Below are 6,009 nucleotides of genomic sequence, written 5' to 3' on the forward strand. Positions count from 1 at the left end.
CAGGAAAAACGAAAATAAATATTATACTGCAAATTTGCAAAAAAGCAACATATGCATCAAAATAAACTATTTCCAGCAGTGCAATATGAGTCCTAAGCATCCCAGAAACGACACAGAAAGTCATAAAGTCAAAGATAACTTTTAAAAAGAGCAGTATAGGCCCTGAGGCCCTGATCGCAAAAAAGACTACATTTCCGCGAAAATGACGTCACTTCCGGTTTCGGGCAGGTAATGGCGGAAATCCAAAAGTTCGCGCTGACGTCTATTCCAACGTAGGAAGTGTTTTGAACAGCTGATCAGATCGGTAAAGCGTGTTTCTGGAATATTATGTTTTTGTTGCTGCAAGGGCTTTTTATGCAGTTTTTGCAAAGCTTTATGTGGAAGAAAACCGTGACCGAGGACAAGCTGATGGCATCAGATGTAAGTACAACTCCTCCGGTTTCATATGCAAAAAAAATTTTTGCGCTAGCTTACGTGGTTGCAGTCCTACTGGGATTTAAAAATAGTTACGCATAACAGAGCGTTCCCGCTCCGATCGGCTCTAAAGGGTTAACTGAACTTCCAAAACAGAGCTACCTTGATCACTTAAATTACACAATTGAAAGAAAGCATATATGTATATGTATATATATATATATATATATTTACAAGTAATTTTTTTTTTTTTTAAATCTTCATTTACCTGTTACTATCACACACCAAATCCGGTCATTGGTACTTCCTGTTTAGCCACTAGGTAACAAAAGCTAAAAAAAAAAAAAAACAAAAAAAAAAACCCAACTCATTACATTTCAACTCTTAACTATTTAAATTTTCAGCTTTTTCCTTTTAAACAAATTTAAAGTGAAACATCACAAAACACTGCAAACCAGAACACAATAAATTATAAATTAAAATATGCAAAAAAAAGAAAAAAAAAAGAAGAAGATGCACATTCTCTGTCATATAGGCCTGGGATGATTTTATGGGAGTGTTTTCCTGCTTTTTTTGAATTGCATACATAAAATTCCCTGCATGAATGAACTTTCTGAATCCTTTATCATCCGCAAATGAAAATAGTTGTGGGTGATTACTTTACGTTTCTAATGTGACGATGTTGTCTCTTGTTGTTGTCCCTGGCTCTCTTTCTGGCTTTTTCCCTCCAGCTCTGTTCCTGTACTACTGCCAGTGTAACTATCGCCCCTCCCCCCTCTGCTCAGTGCAAGCACAAGGCTCACGAGCGGAGTGAAGTGGAAAAAAGTGCGACAGAGAGGGTGAGAGAAAGAAAAAAACCTGCGACTCCCAACAAGGAATCGGATCGCGTCGTTCACTCCAAAGATCCGTTTCGGTAGCGACCTACACATTATTGCTGGGATCGGAACCAGAGCTCCCTGCAGGCTTGTTTCGTTTTCGCCGCATCGTTTCATGGTCAAATGTATACTTTACGGCTGATGAAGCAATCTCTCATATTGTACAGACAAGGACATCAATGAAGTAGAGCCTTACAGCATTCAGAACTCTTTACCATTTATCATCAAGCACGTAGGGAAATGCGTGCCGTGTGCTGCTACCACTTTGTATACTGAGCTTTATTTACTTAGAAGACTAACATGGCGCAGCATTATTTCTGCTGCGTAACCCTTGTCAGTGTTGCAGCGGGTGCTGAAGAATGAAATACAACAATAGGTTTCAAAAATAGTAGAATCTCTTGAAACCAGTGTGTGTATTTCTGAGACTTTTTCTTCTTTGCTGTTTTCTTACAGATGTAAAGAAGGGAAAATGTGCAATATATCACAACAGGTGAAAATAGAGTAAATACCTGGTCACCGCTGATATACATGCAGATAAATGTGCTCAAGTAATAATGAAATGAAATCCAGCGTGATCTCAGGCCACTAGAGGGCAATGCGTGCTATATTTGTTTCAGGCCAAAAACTATTCATTGAGTCTTCGTGCCTACATTTTTATGGTATATGAGAATGGAGCAAAAGTTCTGTGTTGTTTGCAAAACTGAGAAAAACTCATAAATATCTTCAAATGCAAAGCACCATTATCAGATGAAATGTCACTATTTAATCAAGGATTCCATGTGAAACAATATTCTAATATTTCAGTATTATTTAACACTTGGTTTCTATGTTATTTCAGCATTATACATACATACTAATACAGTGATATTATAATAGGAAAGGCTGAGGTAGACATGTAATTATCCAGGATCATTAATGCCCCTGTATATGTAATTATTTTCATAACACACTTTCAATCCTGTACTGGTAGTTTAAATGTTACCTTTCTCCATAGTGAGCATTACCAGTTACTTCCTTAATTTTGTTGATGGTGCTGCGCTGTTTGCAGATTTCCATGGACCTGCTTATCTCAGGAGCAGCTCTGAAACACAAAGGCTGCTATTGAGCACAGGCATCAGATTAGTGTTGCATAATAAACAGAAAGCTGTGGCGTGACGGATGTGTGTTTGCGAGTCCAGCTGTCCACGAGCGTTACAGGTTAAATTCTAATGAAGAGCTCTAAAAGTCTCATCTTACACTGAGGAAATCTGATAATTTGGTCGTATTTGTTGTATCGTGGCGAACAAATGTTAAAAATTCTCTACTTTGATTACTCTAGTATCATTTCATTTAAATGTAAGCCTGACCCAGTTTGTGTTTAGTCAATTAATTTGCATGTTGTTACCACAGAAACAACTTGCAAATGATAGGTAGATGTCTCTAAATGTGGCATAAGGCTCCAAAAGTCTCCTCTAGTGCCTAAATATAGATTATAAATGTGTTATGTGCTATTATATATAGACAATGCTTATTCTCTGTTTGACTCTGTGTGAACCTGCATTTTACAATGATTTAATGAAGTAAAATAAAATAAATTACGTGTCATTATGATGTATGACGATAGTTTTGTTCAATCCAATTCAAAAAGTTTTTTTCAGTTTAGAATAACTGCATTATTCAGTAGGTCCATAATTTATTCATTCTTATTTGTTCTTGTCATTTTGCTTCTGTATTCTGTATACCACCAGTGGATTTTAAATAAAACAATCAAGAAGCAAGGGGTTTTAGGAAAAGTATCGCATTGACTGTTAGGAATTACACCCATTTTTATACACAGTCCCCAATTTTCAGAGGCTTAAAAGTAATGGGATAGTTGCACTTCCACAGCAAGGTAAGGTCTGTTCCCAAAGTACTCCATGACAAATTAAGCAGATAAAACATTTGCTTAATTTATGAGAAACTAAACAGATTCTACTGCATGTTATGTGCATGTGGGAGCACAGATTGGGATGTTTGTTATTAGCCTAGTATTACCATTGAACATTTCGCACATATAAAAGAAAACAGGAACCCGTGTCGAATGACTTCACACTGATAATCAGGTTATCTGTCTCTGCCTAAGGTTAAGCCTGAAACTAAGAATTCATTTGCATCTGTGGACAGCAGCAAACTGCACAGTGTTTGTTTTTATTATGGAGTAAAACTGCAGGATACATGTTTAGTTGTAAATTTATTTCAGTGTCAAAAAAATAAAACAGAGGGAACAAACGCCTGAGACATTTAAGTCACTCAGAATCAAGCAGACCCTCGATTACTCATGGATGTGCAAACATTAACAGTGTCATAAATCATTCATCTCTCTGCTTTCACCAGCAGCAGTGTATGTGATGTCTGAGGTACAGAGACCTGCACCAATGCCTCGCAGCTGTTCCGACTTTAAGCACAGCAGTGCTGCTGCTGCTCAATTAGGAGCTATACATTATGTGCCGCTCAGGACACGACTACTGCAACGACTACTTTGTTGCATTAAATATTAACTCTCACAAATGTATGAATGTGGTTTTTTTTATTATTATTCTATTACAAATGAAATTGTAAATATTCAATCACAGCTTTAGTGTATTTTTTTAACAGATTCTAGGTTTGAGTAAATGATTTGTGCGAGCTGATAGCGTTTGTGTGATATTAGGTGTCTGAATGTCTATCATAGTTAAACCACATGACTCATATAACCTGTTAATGCAGTATTTCAGGATCTGAGTACTTCCTCCAAAACTGTGGCGCTAAAGAGATTATGGGAAAGCTGAGGGAGTGCTGTTACTGTGTCTTCTTTTCTGTTCTTTTCTCTTCTCCTTTGTTTTTACATTTTTAATGAGAAGAAAAGGATATTCTGCAGAATAAACAGCTGTCAAGCCTAACATCTGGTAAATTACACAATGGGTTACCCAAGATGCAGTTTAAGTGTAGACTCAGCTTTAATTCTGGGGTCAAGGAAAATAAATTGCATTGAAAAAACAAACAAAAGATCAGGTTTAATGGGCAACTCGACAAAATGCTTTTTCATTAACAGATTTGTGTGTTCTTTCATTATTCTTCCTAAATGACACAGATTAAAGGTTTGGAGTTGATTCCAAGTGTAGTATTTGCAGCTGGAAGCAGCTGAAATATACAGATTGTTATGGTGTTGTGCTCTTTTTGAGCTTCTTTGTGTTTCTTTGGACTAACCTTTTGCTTGCATCTCCTCACTGTCCTTGTCTTTTCCTACCTCTGGTTTCTCTTTGTGGTTTGTCAGTTCTAGTGACTTTCTTTTGATTGTAGTAACTGCATTTCCTTTTTCATGCTTTGCTGTTTTATTTCGTGTCATTGTCCTGCGGATTATTTCCACTTGAGTCTCATTTTATCATGGCTCAGTGATGTGATCAAAAAGTTAAAACAGGACTTGCAGAACTCTCATTAAGCAGCATTTTACTTTTGCATCTGCAGTTTGCTGGATCCCCCCCAGTGTGTCCAAACAGGGGTCCTTAAACTGGATGTGCACAGTGGCATTTTGGTGTGCACCATGAATGTTCTCCCTCAGTTGCTCCAGGAAACTACACTGGAAATATGTTGCAACACTCTGAGGGATGATCTCACTGTGCACAATGCTGTAAATATTGAAAAAAAAAATGATGAGCATGCTACTGAGCTCACTACAACCCTGGTGCACTTCCTTCAGGAATGAAAAGTACTAATGCTTAGATGTAAATCTGTTAAAAACTGTACAGGTGTAGCTGAAAAACCAGTTCTCATCACACAAAAGTCATTTCAAAGTTTCAAAATTAGTAAATATTTACTTACTGGGCATGTTTGGAGCTGTGGTGTAATTACAGTGGTGAGCAAGGACTTAAACAGCAGCCATACAGGAATGAACTTAGAAATGACTAAGAGGAAGGAGGTTCAGCTAAAATCAAGGGAAGGTCTTTCATAATAGACTTTTTGTCTTTGTCAGATCGCCTGTGTGCATTTTGCCCTCGATCCTAGTCTGCTTTTTGTATATTTATTTGTTCCTTCGTTGAATTTAGCTCATCAGTTTTGTGAACAGAGCTCCTCTTCTTGTTTCTGCGTTTGGGTCCTTTTGAGTCACACTTAACAAATGTTGACATTATTGCAAATAAAATCATATTTAATCATCATCAGCTGTCTGAATTTTGGAAGATTGTTTTATGATATTTTACTGCAGCTGTTTCAGTGCTTCACCGGTCTGACATCAGGTGACTGATTCAGACACCTTAAAGTCTCCCACTTATTTGCCTTTAAAGAAAAAAAAAACTCCTAGTTTGTGTTACAGTCCATCTGTAGCTAAGTCACTGTCACATCCATTTAACTGCTTTTGACTTACTCTGGCCAGAAATTAAAGCTCTTCTTTCACATCGACAGTAAACATAAGTGACCTAGCCATCAGAAATCATGCATCACCTGATCCAGTGTTTACAGAGGGAGTAGCATGTTTCAACAAAATCCTTCATGATCGTCATATCTGTTTGTCTTTCCCCATCATTCTGTTACAGGATGATTTAAGTTTCCTCAACATTTTCCTCTCTTAATACCCTGCAAATAATAACTTCAGGTCTTGATCTGGCAACAAAAGTTGTCGGTGAATTCCAGCAGATGCCTGTCACAACGGTTTTTCAACAATGCCCTGCAGACATTTTTACTTCCACTCCAGGCAGACGTCTTTAGAAGCACAGAAGCAGATTCCCGT

Source organism: Copadichromis virginalis, linkage group LG19, assembly GCF_057382275.1.
Source record: "Copadichromis virginalis isolate Kocher_CV1m ecotype Utaka linkage group LG19, C_Virginalis_male_GT1.1, whole genome shotgun sequence".
Classification (NCBI taxonomy): domain Eukaryota; kingdom Metazoa; phylum Chordata; class Actinopteri; order Cichliformes; family Cichlidae; genus Copadichromis; species Copadichromis virginalis.